This window comes from Colobus angolensis, unplaced genomic scaffold (assembly GCF_000951035.1).
Source record: "Colobus angolensis palliatus isolate OR3802 unplaced genomic scaffold, Cang.pa_1.0 Scaffold15, whole genome shotgun sequence".
In the NCBI taxonomy this organism is placed as follows: domain Eukaryota; kingdom Metazoa; phylum Chordata; class Mammalia; order Primates; family Cercopithecidae; genus Colobus; species Colobus angolensis.
In genome coordinates this window covers 7,639,407-7,664,104 of record NW_012114599.1, presented here as the reverse complement: position 1 = coordinate 7,664,104, position 24,698 = coordinate 7,639,407, and positions in this window count along the sequence as shown.

The following is a 24,698-nucleotide window of genomic DNA, read 5'->3' as shown; positions in this document are numbered from 1 at the left end:
GACGAGTTGATGGGTGCAGCACACCAACATGGCACAAGTATACATATGTAACAAACCTGCACGTTATGCACATATACCCTAGAACTTAAAGTATAACAAAAATAAATAAATAAATAAATAAATAAATAAATAAAATAATAAATAAAATTCCAACCTCTCTTAAGTTTAATGAATCATATATCCGTTACTGTTAAACTCATGACTCTGATTCCAGGTTAAAGAGTACCACATAGTCGATTTACATTTACTTATGTCCCATTAAATTGCTTTTGCTGTGTTCTTTCAGATTTTTTTAAGTGTGTCTTTTACTTAATATATAATTTCATATAGTTAGAAAGAAGAGTCAATTTTTAAACTAAAAGTTTAAATTCTAATTTAGAATATGCAGAATTTGCCTTCCTTATCTTTATAAGGTTGATGGCTAGTATTGTGCCTGGGACATGGCTGGCATCTAATAAATACTGGTTTGAATTTTTAAAAAATGGCTTTCAACACAATCAACTCCTTCCTATTGCTACAGTAAAGCTTTTTTATTTTTTATTACGATGCTCTTTTCTAGTCCTGTTTATACAGGACTTGAAATTTCTAAAACCATTTGTTTCATGCTTGTTTGCTTTCTTCTGCTTGTTTGCTTCCTTGTATTTTTAAGATCTCATATTTTTTTCAATCCTAAAATTCCATAGATTATTAAGGAAACATCAATTTAATTATAGCTCTTTAGATGACAGAAGGGGAAAAAAACCTACCAAAGTAACTGTATATATCAATTTGATAGTACATTACAATCTTATGTTAAAATTTTTAAAAAATGGTATTTTGGAAACAAGTAAATGGACTATAATGGTAGTGACTTGTTATTACAACCTGTCTTTGTTCTATTTTCCAGCCAATCAAATAAACTTAGGATAGGATGTGTACTTTGATGAAGCATGGTGGGTTTTTGTACCCATGATTTCTGTCTGCAGGAAGTCTGCACAGCATCAGATCAGGAGCCATGTCTTCCTATGGTATTTTGTTTGGGGTCCATTGTACTGCAGATTCCTAACAAATAGGAAATAGCAAATATCTCATGTCATAAGGTAAAGGGTAATACTTTTTACCAAGCATGAGTCCCAAGGGTAGCTTAAAAGAAAAACCTTTGGAATGTGAACATTGAAATTTATATAATGAACATATTTTCATCTGAGTAATTATGAGATGTATAACTTAAGCTTTAAACTGTTCCAGTTTTTTTCTTTCCTGTATCCTAGTCTGAATGAAGCTATTTTGAAAACCTAAAAGGTTCAAGCAATTATCACGTTTACAAAGGCAGGTAAAAATAGCCTGTAATGATAATGAAAAGATAGAGGGAAGGAAATAAAAGAAAGGAGAAACAAAGGTAAAAGAGAGGCAAAATGTTCTTGAGAACTCTAGAACACCCTAATCCAAATCACCAGTTGTTACTTGTCTAGTCCAAAAACGCCTGTCCTGCATTTATTTCTGAAATTTTAAATGTCCCGAAGTTAACATTTTAACTAGACCCACAAAACAAAACACAAAAATTATGTCACTGAGTTTTCTAAACAAGATGCTTGATTATGCCCAGATGATTTTTAGTTCAACATTTAATTCTTCCCTGTCATTTAGCAAGCTTTTGAGTTATTTCTCCCTAGTAAGAGTTTCCATATATCCAGAAAGTGGAAGTTACTTTTTTCATCTAAGGAAATCAAAGAGGAAGATAAATATGATCCTACAAATAAAATAATTTAATGTATTACAAATTCCCATCAAAACAATATAAGGCTGCCACTACTATTATCTGTGAATATGAATAAGCAAAAATTGATTACACAAGAATTGAAAAAAACAGATATTGTTTAACTCCCATCATATATTCATTTAATGCCAGTCCACAGATATGTTTCAAAATAATCAATTACAGTATTTTCCCCTTATTTGTGGCTTTTCTTTTTCTTTTATCAGGTGTCAGTTACCTGCAGTAAAATAAAAGATATTTTGACAGAGAAAGAGAGAGACCACATTCACATAACCTTTATTACAGTTATTTTTATAACTGGTCTATTTGATGATTAGATTTTGTTGTTAATCTCTTACTATGCGTAATTTACAAGTTAAATTTTACTGTAAGTATACATATATAGGAAAAAACATAGTATATTTAGGATTCGGTACTATCTGTGGTTTCAGGCATCCACTGGGGCCTTAGAACGTATACCTTGGGGACAAGGCAGGAGTATTGTAGAATGGCTTTGTTTGTAGTAAAAATAATTCTCAAAAGCCTATCTTCTGTAACTAGAGCAATAATATTTGAATAATAATCATAATCTTATTAAGATAATTCCTAATTTTTTATTCCAATTAATGATTTTTGTAATACAAAAATGATGGTTTTTACGAGCAGTGCCCTGATCCATTAATGACAATACTTAGTGTATCAATGAAGAAATCACATATTCATGGAAGTATAAACCAGCTGATTACCATTTAATTCATTCCACGGGCTTCTACATAACTGATGCAAAACAAATTATAGTTGGTGTTGTTTTTAAAAGTCACCAGTGGAGATTCCACTTTCTTGAATAATATTTAGTTCTAGTGACTAATTTCTGAAAATTCTTAAAGTAAAATAATTCTTACCTCTGTCGAATCTAAATTCATTGTGAAATGGTAATCCTTTTTTCTCTTTAGTTTCTAAAAGAGCTCAACTGGTAGAACTCTGAAATTTTACTTATATTCTTCAATATGAAATACTCCAAAAAATATTGTAATATGAGCAAGTAAAGTAGCATTTTGTGTGTGTTAGCTTTCAAGGAAGGATATGACGTGTAATTACATCCTTTCTATATCCCTGCATGATCATATGAGTACGTGATGTTCATATTTATATACAATGCTTATGTTCTGGGTTGTTTTTCATGGATTCTTCACTTTTAAGATCATTTTCTGAGTGCTTTCAGTGAACTTGTTGGGTAAACTGGTAAAGAGCTGCAAAACCTTTAACTCAGTTATCATCCTCCAAATACATCAAACAAGAGTTGAAAGGATTTGGAGTGAATCATTCTCAGAACTTCTGCTCCACCAGAATTATTCTCAGAGGTTCTTTTTTAAAAAAAATTTACATCTCTAATTGGACAAAAGTTAGATCATGAGGATTTTTGTGACAGTCAGAAATTAGAGAATATACCACAATTTCTTTGGAAACAAGCAGTAAGACAGATTATTTCCTAAGGTTAAAGAAACCAACATGCAGAACTGAGCCTGGAAGGCAAAGCTGCCTGGGATTTGAAACCGAATTGAGATTAGTAGAGTGTAAAGGAGAAAATAAAGTTTTTAATGTCTGTAGTCGAAAGGACGAGGGGAATGAATGCCAAATATTGCATGAGAAAGAATACCTGTACATACCAGAAACTTTGCTTTAAGTTAGCAGGTTGCTTTAAAATACTTAAAGCTTTTGAAATTGATTTAATGTTTACTTAAGTTTTCGCAATTTTTTAGAAGTCAGCATAATGTTTTGTTGAAAGCAGTCTGTGGTTAATTCTTACCTCAAATTTGCTCCAGTAGGAACATGACACTGAATATGGACAATAATAATCACTCCAACAAAGGGAAATTTAACCAATAAGATACAAAAACTGCTAGATAACATATAACTAGGAGATGGCACTTAAGAACCGTAATGAATCCTGTTCACAACAAACCTAATCATTATAAGAGGATAGGTAAATATGTGTATACATCTACACATATAGAAAAATATATATGTACCTGTATATAAACTTATATATGCATATACATATATTCAGATATAAATACATACCATGGTTAAATGGAGTAAATATCATAAATTATTCCCATCCCTCATGTTCTATACTACTATTAGGGTCATTTTTCAAACATTCACAAAAACATGACCAAAAAGCATGTGAAAAAGTTTTTATGACACAATTGAAATGACATTGCTAGTCATAAATTTTGATATTGAATTCTACAGTGTTTATGCATCTAAGTTCCCAACCATTATACTTGGATAATCTATTTCTGTATTTGTTTCTGCTATAAAACCATGTTTTTCTTGATATGGTAATTTACTAGTTTTTTTTAATGCTTGTCCCCAGAACTCATTCCTTCAGATTAAAAAAGTGTCTTTATATCTTTCATTCTCTTTTGGAAATATTTTACCTTATTTCCTCAAAATACCAAGAACATTTTGAAGGAGAAAGTAGAGACCATTTGGAAAGTTCTTGCTGAATAAGAAATATTTCCGAGACAAAATATTTTCATGCGGTAAAATATTTTCTTGAGGCAAAGTGTTTTCTTGAGGTAGTAAAATAGACCTAAATATACACCTATAAAGGCGCTACAGGTCAATTGTTAAATCCTTTATTCACTCACACAATTTATTTGAGGAGCTTCCTAGTATTATTGGATGTGGTATGAATGTAAATTCCTAGAATAAAACTCTATGAAATTTGATAAGGATGATAGTAGAGCTTTCCTCTGATAAGATTAGCTACCCTAAGCTTTGGTAGATTTATGTGGGTAAAATACTTTGGGATTTCTCACGTATTCTAAAAGCAAGACACCAAACTACCAGTGAATTATTGAACAATGAATTTCTCATATACCTGAATACCACAGTAAAGACAAACCTAGAATCTCTGCTACCAAACTATATGCAACCTGACACCTTTGAAATATTGTTATTTGCTCTGTATTTTACCCGTCTCCTAAAAATAAGCTATTTAAAAAAGCCACGTGGTTTATTAACTGGTTCAGTGTTCCTTAGCGACTGTGCCCTCTCTAGGATCCTGGGCTACAGTAGAAGACAATGATTGGTCTGTTGATACTATAAAGTCGAAGAGATGCTGGCTTGTGTACAAATTAAGCACCTTCCATGTTTCACAATCCCCAGCTCACTAAACCTCCCCTATCACCAAAACTGCCTGCCTACCTCCATGATCTGAAAGCTTGTTCTCAGCAGAGACAGAAATGAGGGAAGGGGCTGAGGTTAAGAATCACAATCTTCTCCCTATTTCATAAACATATCCCCTATGGGGACTCATCTAATGATGTGAATGACTTCTTGTAAGCCTTGGAAATCCTGTGATAAGCTGCAGGCTCCAATTAACACTGAAAAAGTTCCCTAATGGGTTATGGAACCTCCAAAATCTCGGCATAAAGATTATTGCTTAGATTCAAATGTTTCTCCACAGCATTCAACCAAATTCTAATGCAAATTCTAAAACACTCAGCTTGGTCTATCACAAAAAGAGACTAGAAAATGCTCTCAAATAAAAGAGAATGGAATGTTACACAAAGTGCCACAAAGGCACGCACGGTCTCCCAAAAGAGAAGGAAAAGGAAAGGTCTGCCTCCAAATCTCTACCCAGTACAATTACAATATTTCATTTATTTAGCTTATTGGCACACCCAAAAGGTCCATTCAACAGCCAACCACTCACCAGTCCATTTCTAGTCCACCCACACAAGGCCATTCTGTGTACACATACACATACCCCATCTGTGTACTCTTACATGTTCTCCAGCAACTTATTCTCTTGTCTCCACTCCAATTATATCGCTTCAACTTTCAAACCCATATAGAAGAAACCCACCAAGAAATCTTCAGAATGTTCCCACCAAAAAATGTCAGAATGTATGGTGACAAACTGACAGAGCAGTTATTCTGTTAGGAGTCAGAGTGGTAAGGATTCTGATCTTGGTTCTCCCTCTAATTTAGACAAAACAATGCCATTCCATTTTTTTATGTGATTTCAAATAGAGATGTGTGGCAAAGACTACTAGTTCTCCACCTTCTTCATTATTGCCGTCTGTCAGCCATGGCAATAATGTACCAACTAAACAACGGTGTTCCTAGATTCCTCACACTCAGTGTCATGAAGAGACTAATTGTAGAACTTTGAGACATAAGAGGATGTGCCACAGGGAGCTACATGAAGATTCCAAAGGGGCACTGACTGAGCTAAGAAGTGCTCCCCTCTTGTCCTCCTCCCTTTTTTTCTATTGCGTAGAACACAAACAAGATGGCACCTGCGGCCATCTTAAACTGTGAAGTGAGGATGGAAACCAGGTTCCCAGATGGTGGTGCAGAATCATCTAGGTTTCTGGCTCCCTGATGATGACAGAATGGCCACCCTAGCCCTGTATATCATACCTCCAGAAATCTTGCAGTGGAGAAAGAAACTCCTACTTTGTCTAAGCTTCTATCGCTTCAGGTGTTCTGTCATATATACCTCAATTTAATCCTCTCTGAAACAGCGTTATGCTTCTTTTCTGGCTTGAAATGATATTAAGCCCGTAAGTGATGACTTGTTGATCTAACTATTGTCCGGAAAGATTATATTCACTATAAAAATGTAAAATTTTTCAATAAAAGATTGAGTAGTGCTTTCTGCAAAACTCACAGAAGATTGGAGCAGTAACTTTAGACATATGATTGGTAGTTCTTCATAAACATTGCTAAGAGACAATACAAAAGAAACAGACATTCAGAACTCTAGCTCTTCGCATGAAATTATTTAAATGAGGCCCAGAGCAGACAGACGTACTATGAGAAAATACGAGCTTAGTTCATTTGCTAATACATTGTCAGCATCTTTCTCATTATTTAACACCTATATTTTCTATTCATTTTAATAGCTAACTTTTCCATTTTGAGCTCTCCATCCACTATCTACATTTTCTTGTTAGAGGCCTTTTCTGCAAAAATTCTGAAGTGATGTATGAGTCACACAGACCTAACTCTGTTAATTCAGCTATGCCAGGAGAAGGAACACACTGCTCACATACCAATTAGTTTGCCTGGGTTTAAGTCCTGAGCACCACTCAATAACATTCTTCTCCTAGGCAAAGAGGCACATTGAAATGTCTCTCCATGAAAAGAATGTGATAAAAGCTGAGATTTGAACAGAAATCAGGAGGCTGAAGAAAAGAAGTAGCTTGTTGGAAAGTGTTTTGACAAATAGGATTGAATCTTATTAATATCTTCAGAAGTACTTCTTGCCTTCTAAATGAGGTCTCCAGCATAACAACAATGAATGTCACCCACCTCTATCTCAGACCTCTCAAATGTGTGATTGCTTCACACTTTATCCTTAACATCCAAAACTGGTAATTGAGCTTGGTTTAACTCGAGAGACCTCAGTTGTTGAATTCTGAAGACTGTGAAACCTGCATCATCTTAGATAGTTGGAGTAAGGGACATGCTTATCACCCTATCAAAAATTTTATTTGCTATTACTTGAGTAATCAGTATGAGCCATTTTCTCTAAGGTAGAAAATTTTCACTGATTTTATACAGGCATCTGGACTAAGATCTGGCATCCAGGGTGTCCATATCTTCTACCCTGGTACTCAGCCCTGGCATCTTCAGGGTGCCATTGCTGTACACAACATAGTACCCTCCAGATGTCTCTCTACTTTCCCCCATGTCAGTCGAGATCCAACCAGCAAACAGACCACTAGGAGATATATGTTAAGGTATTTATTGCAAGGAATGGGCTTACATGATTATGAGTGCTGTCTAAAATGGGTGAAAGTCCAAAATCCACAGGGCAGGCTGTCAGGAAAGGCAGGCTGGAACTCTCAGGCAGGGACTGAGGCTACTGTCCACAGGCAGAATGTCTTCTCATTTGGGGAAGCCTGAGGTCTGTTCTTAAGGCCTTTTGATTGATTGAATCAGTATCACACAAATTATCTATGATAATCTCCTTAAAGTTAACTGATTATAAATTTTAATCACATAAAAATACTTTCACAGGAACACCTAGATTAGCATTTGAATAATTGGGAGCTGTTCTAGTAGCCTACCCAACGTGACATTAAAAAGAGCATCACCTCCCTCCTGTACAAGGTCTTTGTCACAAACTCTTAGGCGGTAGCATATATGGCCACACTCAGCCCTGGATTTCTATCCCTATTAAGAATATTGACTGTATAGAGGCCACAACTATTTGAAGTTTTGATCCTCGTCTTCCATGTCTTATGTTGGAGAGTTTCAAGAACCTCTCACTGCACTAGTCATCTCTCACTTTTTTATCCTTTCATGGCTCAGTCTCTGTTATTAAAATGTAAGTTTAAAAAGTGCCCAGTACAGCATCACCCTCACTGAGACCTACTGCAAGGGAAAGAAAACTCTCCAAGTCTGATGCAATAACTTCCTCAACTGTTACCTTTAGAGGAAATAGGACAGGGAAGTCAAGGTGTGGCCTGGTTTTAGTCCAGGTACCTGATTTGAATTTCACGTAGGCAAAGGCCACCCAGAGTCGGGTGCAAGAGTGCACCTCCTCCTTCCTCTTTTTTTCCTCCTCTTTTGCCACTTATCGTAGCAAAAGCATACCCACTCTTGTAACAGCTGTCTCTGGGGCTCTTACTCTGCCCTCTTTATAGCATCCCTGCCCTTTAGCTAAGATTTTTGCATACTGGGGCAAGAGACAAAGCCCAAAACAAAGATGATTTTACCAGAAGTCAAAATTTGCCACAACAATGGTTTGGCTGTTGGGTTGACCTTCCAGAGTTAGGAGACAGGAGAGGAGGATTTGCTAAAAAAAATTAATAAAGGGAGTTAGAGTAGTAAAGTTTACCTTCAAAGGCACAGGCTTTGGCATAATTTGTCTTATTAAATAATCGTATGACCTTTGACAAGTCTCCCACCCTTCTTGTGTTTCAGTTTTCTTGCCTGTAAGTAAGGCGAAAGACTGAAAAATCGCTGAATTCGCTTAATAGTTCTACACTTCTTGGAACCTTTGGACATGGAAGCAACACAATGTGGAGAAGAGCCAGCCAGGAAAAGGACAGAAGAGAAATTTAAAGAATAAAGTAGAATTAAATGGAAAAGGAGGAAGAGAGGGAGTCAGGGAGGAAAGGAGCAAGAGAAAAGGAATAAGGAATGAGAGAAGAGGTGGATTGCATGAGTAATGTTCAGGAACATGTGGGTAGGGATCAAGATGGAATGGTGGGAACTGTGGCAAACTGGAGAGTTTGTGGCCAACCAAAGAAGGTAGCTACTCTATCCAAGTACTGTCGTGGCAAATACAGATCTGGTCTTGCCAGGTGTTAGAATTTTTCAAGAGAACTCTGAAATCTGGATTCTTATGTGACATCAGCCCGTTTTTAAGTATGAGCAAACTAATTCACATTTGAAAGAACAATATGCAGAACAAGCATAATATGTCTGCAGGGAGAGCATCACTTCCAGGTGAGGCATTCACTTGATAAACAACATTCAAGGAGGCACCAAAACCTCAGTAATCAACATAAATGATATTTTATGCAATATTTTTAAATGAAAATTAATGCAAAATGCATTAAGAACAAGATATCAAAATTGTAAGTAAAAACAGGATACAACTCTACAGTTCCAAAAGACCCATCCCTCATTTTACTCTGATTCTGTCTCTGCACCCTTTATAGCCTCTGGATTAAAGGCTCACTGATTCAGAGCATGGTGATGCCATATATGCAAGTAGGAAACCAGAAGAAAAGCAGGCTTGGAAGTGAAGATAATTAATTCAACAGCAAGCATTTGATCTGAGATACTATGTGGGCCTCTAGGCAAATAAGCCTCTAAGCATTTCAAAATGGGAAAGTAATATCCATAAGTAGAAGAAAAATTAATACTTATTCAGTGTCTGTCCTATGCCAGACAGTCATCATATATCACCTCTTGTACTGACAATTCTCAACATTATGTGATAATTATGAGATTGAATCTCCATTTACAAGATTTTTAAAGGATATTAAAGTCACTGCACCAAGGTCACACAAATGGACAGTGGTGCAACTGACTTCTAGGTCTGACTCCAAAATCCATTATTTCCTGTAAACTATGCTACTTGGAACAAGTCACATGCATTTGCATATTCATCCATAAGAGGAAATGTTAGATGCTTTGAGGTCGGCTGAGATTCTCAGGAAGTTAAAATGACCCTTGCTGTTAATCAAGCCTATGTTATTGTCCTGATGACTTACTCAGGGACAGGGACCCTGCCAATCCTACTCTGGGGCCTGGGATCTTCAGTTTGGAGCCTAGAATCTTTGGTTTGGAGCCTTTCCACACACCAACAAACTTTCCCTGCAGTCACCTGGTCTTCTACTATCATAAGCACTGAATTCTGTGCTCCACTTAACATATCAAGACACCTGGTTTCCTTCCATATTTACCCACCATTGCAACCTTGTTAAAACTATGCCAGTGTCCATACTCTTTGGAGCCTGTCTGTGCCCTGATCACCAATTTCTCTTAGGACTTGCATGTGCGTCCACAGCAGCGACCCTATCACTTTGATAGTGTAGCATTGGGAAGGTCATTACTCTTCCTAATGTACCCTATTCAGAAATCTGTTAATCAAGGCAAACCTAGCTATGTCTCAAGGTATGACATTCCCAAACCTCTTGTTTAATCTTATTTTCCTAGCACCTCTTACATAGATGATCTACCAAAAAAGGTGCGGGGGGTCAGGGTAATTTGTTTCTGAAATAAACTTCATATCTTCCCCCCTCCACACATTTCCTACAGCTTTGTCCTTCCCTTAGATCACTGTCCTCTTTTTATTCCACCAGCGTGAATCCTATTATAGTTCTAAGAATAGCTTATATTTCACCATCGCCAAGAAATCTTTTTCACAAGCCCAGACTGAATCACTCTGTCCATGAACCAAGATAGTGTTTGTTTGTCATCTTTAATTAATAGCAGGTCAGCCTTATCTCCCTAACTAGAAGGAAGTTTCTTAAGGACAGGGCCTACCAATGTCTTATGCTTTGAAGATATCCCCAAAGCTTCAAGCCTAATGCAAAAGCATCAATAAATATTCACTAATCGATGTGTTTCCATAGCAGGGAAACCTCAAGTTATAGGCCAGTTTCCTCCTAAATGTCCTTCATTTCGCTCACTGTCTTTTTATTTCTAAAATACAAATAGCATTCCATGACATTTCAGGGGTATTATCAAGAAGAAGGTAGTAGAGGTATTTTTGAGATACCTACTGATATAAGGATTTTCCTTTTTGTTTCTTTCTTTGTAATCCGTAAGCATTTTCTGCCCCTAGTAAGGTAAGGGCAGACTCAGGTAAAAAAGTGGGATTTGAATAAAGGAAGTCACAGCCAGACAAGAAAAGAAAAAATAAAACCCTTCTGACCAAGGGAAAAGAAACTAAGTAGAGAAAGAAAGGAGTAGGAAGTTATTCATGAGTATCCTCTGTCTCTTGCTGTTCTCCCAGCATATTCTCAACACCAGGACTAAACCTTGGAAAAAGTGAGTGGTAGAAAGAACCCAGAGAGGCCAGAGAGACTCAAAGCTGAGGTGTTTGTTATCCTTCCCATTTGGGACTCTAGTTGGAGACCACCTTGGAAAAGGCCCTGCATTAACATAGGGTGAATATGGTAGTCAGGATGGTATGTTTTGGTGTATGTTGGTTGTGTAGAGAATACAGAACTTCCAGCAGGTCCCAAGGAGGATATACAAAGCGGTAGAGAGTTCTAGCTGGTGAGCTCACTAATAAGGTTACTGCAGAGAGAGGAAAAGTGATTCTGTAGTACAATGTTTAAAGGAGAGACTATCTAAGAAAACAAGCAAATTTGTCTCAGCTGGAATCCGGGAAACCACTGACAACAAGAGCTGAAGACAGGCAGTGGTCATCAGGCATCGGGGGGATGACAGAATCAACCAAGAGAAGGGTCATCATCACATCTTGACCATGCCAAAGAACAAACAAAAATCACATCAGTCATCTTCCATCAGCAGCAGAGGATACACAGCAACAAGGACAGACTTTGCTGCCCAGAAACCATCAAAATAAACCCCTCCATGGGAATCCAAGAAGTGTACATGGGGCACTCCTTTAACACCATGTGGAAACAAGGTCTTCATCCAAGGCTGAGAACCATCTTGGGGAGGGTGGGACAGGAAGGAGAAGATACTTGAACTAATTACCAATTCCCCCTTTTAAAATTTTGGTTTAAACTGGAGGAAAAATTAAATTAGTTTTGATTGACAAATTTTGTCTTTCTTTCCACAAGAATAAGGGCTTGAGGACAAATGAGATAGGTTACAAAATAAAAAAAGATAGTTTTCTTCACACATCTGAGTTAAAGTGTGCCAATTTTGACACATATCTTCCTCAAGATAAATTTGCAGTGAATATTTTGTACATAACTTTAGAAAGCAACTTATGCTACAAAACTAAGGACCCTGTACAACTAGATATGCTTTAATCCCTTGTTTTCTTGACTTAAAGTAGGTTAAGAAAAAAATTTTCCTCAACTGAGGAAAGAAAAAAGATTATCATTATGACATGAAATGCAGTGAAATTCTACTCTATTAGATTTTGCTAAGAAGAAGAAAGTGTCAGATGAGGAGATTTCAGGGATGAGTTATTATATTTGCAAATTAGTATACTGAAAATTACCAAGGCAGATGCCATGAATTTAAATGAGCTGTGTAATTTTTTCTTAAGTTTTAATATAAAATAATTGTTCATTTCTTCCAAGAAATAGATAAGATTGCTGATTCTTTGGTATAAATCAATATGCTCTGAACAATAAAACTAATTGCCCAATAAAGTTGATAAAATATAGCTGTATAAGCTGTAGAGTTGTATGTGTCCAGGGCTTTATTCTAGGAGCTAAATAGCAGTTTTTATTTCTAGTCAACTACTGTATTTATCAAATTATGTCCTTGACTCAGCGACAACTTTTAAAGATTTCCCTTCTACAGGAAAGCTTTAATGTCTCAACTGTGTCCTTTTTGTTGAGACAGAGTCTCACTCTGTCACCAAGGCTGGAGTTCAGTGGCACTGTGTCAGCTCACTGCTACTCCGTCTCCTGGGTTCAAGCAATTCTCCTGCCTCAGCCTCTCGAGTAGCTGGGATTACAGGCACCCACCACCATACCCAGCTAGTTTTTATATTTTTAGTAGAGATGGGGTTTCACCATGTTGGCCAGGCTGGTCTTGAACTCCTGGCCTCAGGTGATCCACCCACCTCAGCCTCCCAAAGTGCTGGGATTACAGGCATAAGCCACCGTGCTCAGCCTCAACTTTGTTCTTTGAATTTAAGAAATTAATTTTTAAAGCAGTAAGATTGACCATTATTATTTTTTTGAGAGTGTTTTGTAATATTGCAAGCAATTACATGTGTGGAAAACTAGTTATACAAAAACAGTACTCTTATGACTATTCATTGCAGAAACATATATGGGTTGCTCTATCTTCACTAAGATTATGCTATCATACTTCAACAGTTACAATGTTAAGTTCTAATATATGTAAAAAAGGATATTTTTATGCAATAATGAAAAATTTTTTTAACCATTTTGCTCTTAATCATACAGCCTTTCCAAAAAGAAGTCCAAAGAAATGAAGCTAAGCATAATTAAAGAAAAAACTAATATTACGGATGAGAGATAACAGTTCTGTAATTTTAGATTATTATGTTAAATATATTTTATTAAATATTAGATGGTAATGCTAATGAATGTTCACCCCTCAGCTTCTGCTGTGTAGCAAAATTACAAAATGTGTTTTTAATGACTCTAGCACACTGGTTATGTTTATCTGACATCTATTTGAAATTAAAATGACTGAAAATATTATACAGAAAGTTTTAACTCTAATAATCCAAAAGCACTTTAATCAGAAAACTCTCTTGTATCTAATTATGGTACAATGTTGCTTATTTTTATCCTAACTCTTTAAAAATTTGGCAGAACAAATTGCTCATTATGTATTCTGATGCCATAATAATTTAAAGTAAAAACTTAAACCAGATTTATTTTGCTTCTCTGTAAATAGGAAAATTAAACTAGATAATTTCCATGATTTCCCAGATTCTCAGATTATCTCCTCTGTTTACCTAATTTTTCATGCTAGAATTCAGCCATAAGGATGTCTATCGTGAAAATCTCTTAAAATGCAAAACAATCATGGCAGACACACAGATTATATAAGCTCAGAGGGATCTGAGGTTTGGACTGTTCCTCTGGCATTACATTTCTTTAATACATGCATGTATCTTTTATTTATGTAGGCCAATGAATATTTTTCTCCTTGTAGATTTCAAGATGTGAGTCACTTTCAGATAATAGTAACAGTAATGATGATGATGGTGGTGATGATGATAGCAAGCTATACAGTATGTGTTCAGTACTTTACAAATTTTTTAAACTTTTTTTATTTCAATAGGTTTTGGGGGAACAGGTGGTGTTTGGTTACATGGGTAAGTTATTTAGTGGTGATTCCTGAGATTTTGATGCACCCATCACCCAAGCACTGTACACTGTACCCAATGTGTAGTTTTTTATCCCTCACCCCCTCCCACCATTTTCCCCCGAGACTGCCAAGTCCATTGTATGTGGCATTACATTTGTTTCTGTCCTAACTACAGGGTGCTTTGATAATCTCTTCAGTTTCTAAACTGTAGGATGTTTGTCTGAAAAGGCCTGATTTAATTGTCACCCTAGAAAAAGCCTAAGAGCCATCCCTTAGAGAGAGTGAGTCAAAATGAGCGTCAGTGCTCATTCAGACCCCAGCGTAGTCGGATCCATCTCCAATTCTACATGGGCATCCCAAGATACTGACTGGGAACTCACCAAAGCTTGACTTCAAGAGAGTGTGACATGTGACGAATAATTTTTAGCAACTTAAGATGCTATGTGTTTGTGCATGCACACGTACGTGTATACACATACATATACATTCAGAGAACTTAGGGAAAGTTTTCAACTCTGTTCAAGCATTCAATTTTTCACCTGTAAAATCAAAGAAATGCAGTAGAGATCTCTAAGCTCTTGCCAGTTCAAAAATTCTATGATTCCTCGAGTCAAATTTCTTTCTCCCCACCACCCTTCAAAATGGTGATGGATGCAGCATAAAATTTTTCAATAAAAAGGGAGTACAATTTCACTTTAAATGAGAGGTTACACATCTAAATAGCATATTGTAAAAATAATCATATTTATACTCACCCTGAAGTTTAAAAAATTTAATGTTAGTTGTTAAAACAGAAAAAAATCAATATGAACCCAAAGCCTTAAGTACAAATATTTTCTTTTATTTCTGTCATTAGAAGTAACCCAACTAAAATGTTTGCTCAATGTCAAGTCATGTACACAGCCTTGCATCAAAAGGAACAATGAAAGAAATTATTATGATAGGAATGTAGCATCACAGTGTAATTCAAAAGTAAGGACATTTTCAAAATGTATATGACATTGAGGGAACTAAAACAGTTTACTAACTCTCATTGGCCACCTTGCAACAATTTAAGTATTCAAAAAAGAAGAAAAACGACAGTCAATTAAGTTTAAAATCAGTTGGTACAAATTGAGCAATTAAATGTCCATTATCATATTTTAAAAAGAGAGACAAAGAACATAAAACCACAAAAGAGAAGTGGTCTAATAGAGTTTAGATGTCCCCTCCAAATCTCATGTTGAGATGTAACCCCAGTGTTGGAGGTGTCTCGGTCATGAGGGCGGATGCCTCATGGCTTCCTGCTGTCCTTGAGATAAAGAGGAGATCTGGTTGTTTAAAAATGCATAGCACCTCCTCTACTCTCTCTCTCGCTCTGCTTTCGCCATGTGACATGCCCACCCCTACTTCACCTTCCTTCATGAGTAAAAGCTCCCTGAGGCCTCCCTAGAAGCCAAGCAGATGCTGGCACCATACTTGTACAGCCTGTAGAACCATGAGCCAATTAAACAAACCTCTTTTCTTTATAAATTACCTGGTCTCACATATTCCTTTATAGCAACACAAGAAGAGCCTAACGCGTGGTCCCAGCAAAATAGAATCAATTTGCATTAATATGGAGAAGAATGTTAATATATGTGAGGATTCTGCTCTATTAAATATATAAATTATGCAAATGCATTGTCCTCATCCTACATAAACAGAGTAGATACAAGGAACTGGAATAAGTCCAACAGTCTCAGTAATGCCAGAAACTGTTCCAAGAATAGGAAAGATTAGTCATCACTAGTGGTCACATACAACAACCCAGTGGAAGATGACCCAAAGCCAATCAGCACCACTGGCCACACAAAACACAACTGGGTTCCAGTTGGATGGATTAGCCAAATATTCTACAAAGAAAATTTTCCCATGCAGGCTTCATTCCTTGTCTCCTAGAGATAAAACCTCAATGGCTTTACTAATTAAAATAAGGTATTAAGATACAATAGGTATAATTTTCCAGTAATGCTTGCCAAGCAGGTCAAAATATAATAATTTCAGGACAATGTATATAACATTCCATCTAAGGAGAAATTAACATATCATCTGGAGGAAAACCCCAGGTTCTGAACAACTGCATCCCACATCTGACTAACAGGGAAGCTGGGAAGGAGGTCAGTTTGTGGCTGTGTGCCCAGCTATAACTTGAGCCAAAAGGGCTGTGCTTTCTAAAAAGAAGAGTGGGAGAATGGTTATTGGAGAACCACTGGAACACTCTGCCATGGGGGAATATTATTTAATGGATTTATGAAGAAAAAGTAGAGAATAAATCACATTTAAACAATATGGAACATTCTTCTCCCCACTTAATAGTCCTTAAGAAAGAAAATTTCAGTCAACATCCCTTCTACTGTTTATATACATTCTAATGTTTGTCGTTGCTGAACGAGTAAAAATTAGTTAACTGTCAACTTAAAGTTTCATTTCTAAAACTTATTAAAAAGAAAATTTTGCTTTCTCAACTATTTAAAAATAAATATTAGTTTATTTGTAACTCACTTAACTTCTTAATAGGGAAAAAATATTTAAAGGGTAGTGCTACCCATAAAATATGTAAAATAATGTACTCAAGATAACACTACATAATTATTAGGTCATAGAACACCCTAGTGAAAACAATAGTTAAAATAGAAAAAAATAAGCTTTAAAAACTACTGGCATGTTTTAAAAATTAAGCTGAAGTTACAAAGTAAATGTTTTATTTAATATTTGATTGTATACATAAGGACTCAAAAGGATATTACTAAAGTATGCTAAAAGTGCTTCTTCTTCTTTAATATAAGATGGTTTTCTATTGAGCTTCAAGCTAAAATACATTTAACCTGTCAATGAAAATGATATTATATAATAAGGTTTATACACTGCTATGGCTTGGATGTTTGTCCCTCCAAATCCCATGTTGAAATGTGATCCTCAATGTTGGAAGTGGGGCCTAATGGAAAGCATTGGGTCATGGGGGTGGATGCTTCAGGAATAGCTTGGCGCTGCTCTCTCTGGTAGTGAGTTCTGTCTCACACAAAGCTGGATTGGGTCTGGGAAATGGATTAGCTCCTGCAAGAGTGGTTGTTATAAAGACAGCACTCTTGGGTTTGGTCCCTCTTCACCCATGCCCACCTCCCCTTCGACTTTCTCTGCCATGCTTCCAGGCAGCACAAAAGCCCTTACCAAAAGCTGAGCAGATACCAGTGCCACACTGATTGTACAGACTGCTGAACGATGAGCTAAATAAACTTCTTTTCTTTATAAATTACCCAGCCTCGCGTATTCCTTTACAACAACACAAAACAGACTAAGATGTATATTTACCTTCCACGTGTGCAAAATCATTTCTTAAGAATCACATATATAGTAAATTAAATATTTAATTATGTATTTTAAACAATGGAAATTAGTAAAAGGACAATCAAAATAATGTTTTAGTAATATTATATTTTAGTAATAAGACTGGAAATCTGAAAATATGCTATATAATTATTAGCAATAATCACATACTGATATGCTTTTGCTCAGATGAAAATGTATGAAGAATTTTACTTATAAATGTTCGTTTTAAAACATGAATAAATTTCAACTTTTGGCATAAAACATTTCAAAAATCAAAATTAATGATTTTACATTAATAATAGACATTTTGGAGCCAATAATTTCTATGTGCTGTTAAATTATTTTTATTAGAAACCTATTGCAAGTCCACATTCATATGTCAGTCAAAATTGTCTATAAAACAAACATGTACATTTTATTATTTGTTAAACTGACCTTAAATAATATGTTACATGCACTATTTCTTTTTGGTTTTTTTGCTTTTGTCTGGTTTTTGTTTTTGTTTTGTTTTGTTTTTTGTTTTGTTTGAGACAGAGTCTTGCTCTGTCACCCAGGCTGGAGTCCAGTAGCACAATCTCAGCTCACTTCAGCCTCCGCCTCCTGTGTTCAAGCAATTCTCCTGCCTCAGCCTCCTGGAGTAGCTGGGACTAGAGGCACAGGCCATGACACTCAGCTAATTTTTTTGTATTTTAGTAGAGGTGGGGTTTCACCATGTTGCCCAGACTGATCAAAAAACTCCTGAGCTCAGGCAATCTGCCCGCCTCTGCCTCCCAAAGTGCTAGGATTACAGGCGTGAGCCACCGCATCCAGCCTGAAGGCACTATTTCTAAGGAAAATGAACTCTGATTTCCTCAATCATCAGTCAGGTAGTTTGTGAAATGACTGCCATTTGCAATCAAAATATTTTCCTTTCTTAGCCCCTCTTATCAACAACTGGGAGGAAATGTACAATATAAAGGTAGCAACCTCTCAACTGGTTTGCATCATTGTCCATTATTAGTTTTCAAATATTTTCTCCTCTGGCCCATATGGCCCCCTCACTCGGGCATTTCTAACCTGCTAGGATTAACCCCAACAATTTCCGTGCCATTCAAGAAATACATAAAGCAAGGGAGAGTGAAACTTTATAGTGACTACAGTGAATCTACTCTACAACTTACTTAAGAAAAATAAAAGACTTCACTTGTTTTTCTACAATATGGTGCAGTGGGCATCATGAAAAATACTCATCATACAGCACACTTTAAAAACCTGGATTCCATAGTAGGGGAAGAGAGAAGAAAAAGAGATGGAAAGGAAAGGAAAAGAGAAGGGAAGGGAAGGGAAGGAAAAAGGAAAAGGGAGGAAAGGGAAGGGAAAGGAAAAGAAAAGGAAAGAGAAGTGAAAGAGAAAGGAAATGGGAAAGGGAAAAGAAAATGAAAATGAAAAGAAAAAATAAAAGGAAATAAACTTCTATAACTGCATAGAAGAACTGAGAAAAAAATGAGAACAATCCTCAGAGGCCAAAAAATGGCAAGTGTAATCCAGAGGGGTAATAAATGCTGATGTTGGTATCCGTCATGGGAATATCCACTAACCCCTAGAGGTCCATAGCTTCATAGCTGGATATACACATGCCCACAGCTAGCTGTACATTGCCAATTTTCTGTCCCTTGTACCAACCTCTTGACCTGAGTCTCCTTCTGCATTCTCCAGTCCTACTGTCACTTGAGAACTGAGCATTGACCCACACCCTGAAAATGACCCAACACTTCAAAGCCCAAATCTCAGCTAACTCAATTATTTCATGGCACCAGAAAGCCAGAAACAGCAGGACTGCTGCTAGGAACAGAGAGAAGGAAGCCAGAGTTTACTTTATCCTAAAATAAGGATAAGCGCCAACCTCACCGACAGTGACTCAAGTAGACCAGAAGTCTCCTCATGACTTTGAGAAGAGGGCATTTATTCTAATCACCTCTTTTTCTTTTTGTAAATATTAGGAGTTATTACTCTGCGCAATGGACTAGTGAAGTTAGTAGCATCTCCTTTCCTTGAGACTGGATTAATTCTTGAGTCATCTGTACCAAGCCTGTGAAAGTTCTACTTAATTTTATTAACAAACCTTTTCATTTAAAATAATAAATGTTTAACAAGATCAATTTACAGGGGACCATGTGGATCCTGTTAAATAACAGATTTGTGTTTACTGCATTATAAATTACTAGGTAAAATCATAAGCCTTTATAACTGCTTGCTCACTTAGAAAATAGTACCTTCAGCCGAATTAAGTGTCTGGAAATAGAAGCAAAATTGAATTCTCTTTATGTCAAGTAAATACAGAGAAGGCCCAAATTACTTTGGTATTTGTGTAGCAAGAGGGTAGCACACTGGACAGTTCATTAGTATCTCCTATGAAGATGAAATTTGACTGTGACATTTAGGAAAGAGATTACCTACTTAAGAACACTTTGACATGTTTAATTTGAAGGATTTAAAGAGAAATGAAACTATCTTATCAGTGGGCTGCTTTCATTTAAACAACACCGTACTAGGGAGTTTAACCCAGTCTAATTTTCAAATTCTCTCTTCAATATTCAGGCCCACAAAGATCAGACATGCCCTACATTGAAAGCGATGCTCATTGCAAATGGAATGAAATGGCCCAGTTTACAAAGTCACAATGTTTTGTGATTGTCTTACACAGGAGATATCCACATCAGAAGGGAATACAGTTCTGAGGGCTTCTCACAGAGAGGAAAGGTCTGTAACAGTGATTGCTAACATAAAATTATTTGAACATTATACTCTCTATTCAATCACTCTGTGCTCCAGTGCTGTTTTAGTATTTCTGATACATCAGGAATAAAATGTTAGCATCATCTAACCTTACTTTCATCAAGGAAGGTACAATGCCAGCTGAATGGATTTGAGGAACTTGGGGTGATAAGTAGGACTAGATGTAGAACCTATGTGAGGACACACAGAAAATCCTGTGCCCTCAAACCTATTTTTTACATTGAGATAGGTGGATAGACAGACATACAGACAGATACATAGAGAATTAAGCACATAAGATCAGTCCATTTATTTATCCAGTAAAGATGTATTGAGAGTCTCAACACTATTAAGACGGTATTATTCTAAGCACTTGGGAATATAAATGAACCAACCAAAAATCCCTTTTCTCATGTAGCTTACATCTAGCTGAAGGAAGGAGATAATAAATAATAAGCATAACATATAAGCAAACCCCATAGAACGTAATACAGTGCTTGGTGCTTACTGAGGAATAAGAGCAGAGTAGGGTTAAGAGGATACTCACATTCAGAGGTCGGGTGGGGATAAGAATGGTGATCAGAGTAGAGCCCATTGTGAAGGTTATTGTTTGGTGAAGACTTGATCAAAGTTTTAGTCCTTAGTAGAAGATCATTCATTAGATAGCTAAAAAGAAATGAAAGTTTTAAGGTAAGTGATGATCATAAAAATCATGCTGATAAATATATATGTATATATTTATTTTCTCTCAACAGAAGCATAGCTTTTGAGGCAAGCATTTTCATATTATTGCTCTTTTGGGGGTATAATTTCAATTTGATATTTGAAACCTGACTTTTTGTTAATAGATACTGGTCACATCATGAATTAGCAGAAAATATGAAATTTTAATATGAGTTATTAACATTTGACTCTTAGAAAATATGCTACACAGAAGGCAATGTCCACATTCAACCTATTCACTGAATTGCTACTGTGAAGTGGGTATCTTGTTAGATATTGCAGACACAGCAATAAGCAATTTTAAACAAATAGTCAATGACCTCAAAGAGTTTGCACTCTAGTACTATTAATTGCTGATATTAATGTTCCACATTTATTATTGTGTCAGGCACTGATCCAAGTTCTTTACACATATTAACTCACCAAGACTTCACGACAAGATTATGAGGTTGGTACTATAACTGCCTCCTTTAGATAGATGAGAAAGCTGAGGCCCAGAGTAGTTCGGTGACTTGCTTCAGGCAACAGAACTAGTTAGATGAAGAGTCAAGATTTGAACCCAGGCAATGGGACCCTAGAGCTTGTTCTAGGGTGACACTCCTCTAAGAGGGTATAGATAAGTAAACAGTCACATTCAGTAAGACAGTAGAAAACCCTTTGAAAAGGCAGCTTAGATCTACCTACAGTAGGGCTGTTGTTGTCAGCATCCTCTTTTGAGCTCATGTGCCAGTTTTCAATGGAAGCCTATATACCAGCATTCTATTTAGCACTGGTTCTGCAGCAGACGTGGTAGAAGATGGAAAAAACTTCAAGCAATGTAAGGAAGGACAAATAATCCTGGCTCAGATGGGATCAAAAGCTTAAGAATCTTCTCTGCCACCCCTCCCTCCAGACATGGTTCACGCAGGCTGGGACCAGGTCAACTCCAGCGCCCCCGCGCCTCCCCCTTCCTGCCCCGCCATTCAGTGACAGGCAAATTCCCCTCAGAGCTTGCTGTCTGCCCTGGAACATATTTAAATTACAGAATTCTGTTTTGCTGAATAGTAATAATTTTGCTTTCTTTGTACATTTACATTGTTTTTATTTCATTTTTTTTAATGTTTTCATTTAAAATTCTCCTGGGCATTGTAAGTACTTTAGGTATTTAATGAACTATCTCATATAGTGTTAAGAAATTTCCCCCAGTAATATTGTTTTAGCATTTTTAATGAGAATTGGTAAAGTGGTTACAAAGTTTCAAAAGCTTTAGAGAAAAACATATATATATATATATATATTCAAATTGGTGTTCTAAGACTAATATATAAACATATTGGTCTAGTTGCCAAGTAGCAAATTAGTATATCTTTATAATGGCAGAGAAAAACCTGATTGAAGAATATTAAGCCTTAGATAGGGAATTTACAGAAATAATAAGTTAAGACAATCTATTAAGTTGACATTATTCTGTTCTTTTATGTAACATGCTATTTAAACTCTTTGACTTGGTTGCTGCTACATGGAAGAAAATCTCATATAAGAACAGATTCCAAGGTGTCACACTCATCATATATGTTTGTATACTATTCAACATTTGTCATCAGATTGATATAATACTTTAGGTGCTACTTTCCAAAATAAGCTCCACAGACTATTTTGAGGTGTATTATTTATATTTTTATAGTGATATACAATATGTTTAGGAGTCATATTTTGATAACCTGAACCATTGAGGATACATGAAATTCAACAAGGGAAGCTGTGACAAAGCCCATGCACTTTGCTCCATAGGTGAGATATGTTCCCCTGGCAACTTTCGTGGTGGAGGAAGCAAGGGAATGGTAGAAGCCAGCGTCCCAAGGAGAAAAAAACAACAGGAGAGAATAGACAATAAACTTTAAAAGGCTGGCTATATAGAATCACACTGGATAGGTGCCAACAACCTCATATTTCTTAAGGCTCTCACAATATAATAATTAGGATTCATAATAAAATATACTCTAACCATCAAGAAGTGGTTCAATTGTACTCGTTATTGACTGGGTACCAAGTGGGGTGGGGCATACGATCTCTTTGAATGATTGGAAATGTTTCAGCACTAGGAAGTATTAACAATACTAAGTTCCTATGGATCATTTCCCCCTAGGAGACCACAGAAACACAGTGAAGCTTTTTTATTATGTCAAGGGCAAGTGGTTAAAATGCTAATTAGAAACCCAACAACCTGGGTTCTAGTTTCTGCCACTTAACTCTGGGCATGTCCAGTAACCTTACAGAATTTCTTGCTTGTCATCTGAAGGAGAGTTCACTAAAACCTGTCCTTCCTATCAAACAAGGCGTTTGTGAGAATTAAATGAGTTTTTCATACGAGAACACTGTCAAAATTATAAAGAGCATCCTCTATACAAAACATTACTGAGTAAATCATAATGAATAATTTATCCTTAATGTTTTTCATTAGATCAATCAAATGATACTCTTTATAAATAAAAATGAAAATATCTCATTTGTACTTGAAGACCACATGGTAAGTACTATACTTACATAAAAATGACCTAACCAGTGGTAACGCAACACAAAGAAGTTGGCTCCAGTATTGCCTGAATATTTATAGAATTCATTAAAAGTTATTTGCTCAGCCCCACATTTGAATTTAGACAAATTAAACCATTTTCATTTCTTATGACAACCTGGAGTGAATTAATCACCAACCCTCCATCATCTAATGCTAGCAGCTATGAGATAATCTACCTGCTTTACAATTTGAATGAAAATAAACAAGTAAAAGGAACCAGTTGCAATTCTCCTTCAACCTCAGTTCCCCGCCACACATTTCTTCAACTTAAATCTATATCCCTTTTTGACAACAAAAGATCTCTGGTTGAGTGTGCCCAAACTGTTAGACTTTCCTACTGGGAATAACTAGAAAAAGAGTCCTGGGGATTAAGAATGGAAACTAGGTGTAAAGCAGATAGCAGGAAGGAGCAGAGGATTCTGAAAGGAAGCCTGGGACAGTGAGGGCAGCACAGGGGAATTACATTCTGAAGAGGTCTGTAAGGAATATCTGAGTTTGTTTTCCACTGCCACAACAGACCACAGACTGTGTACTTTATAAACAAAAGAAGTTTATTTAGCTCATGATTCTGGGGACTGGGAAATCCAAGACTGAAGGATATCTGAGGAGGGCCTTATTGCTGCTTTATCCCATGGTAGAAGGCAGAAGACAGACGTGAGAACAAGAGACAGAGAGGAAGGGGGCCAAACTCATCTTTTTTATCAGGGACCCCACTCCCACGATAACTAACCCACTCTCAAGACAATGGCATTAATCCATTCATGCGGGCAGAGCCCTCACGACCTAATCACCTCTTAAAGGTCCTACCTCTTGACCGGGAGCAGTGGCTCATGCCTGTAATCCCAGCACTTCAGGAGGCCTAGGCCGGTAGATCACAAGGTCAGGAGTTCGAGACTAGCCTGGTCAATATGGTGAAATCCTGTCTCTACTAAAAATACAAAAATTAGCTGGGCATGGTGGCGTACACCTGTAGTACCAGCTACTTGGGAGACTGAGGCAGAAGAATCACTTGAACCCAGGAGGCGGAGGTTGCAGTGAGCTGAGATTGTGCCATTGCACTCCAGCCTGGGCGACAGATCAAGACTCTGTCAAAAA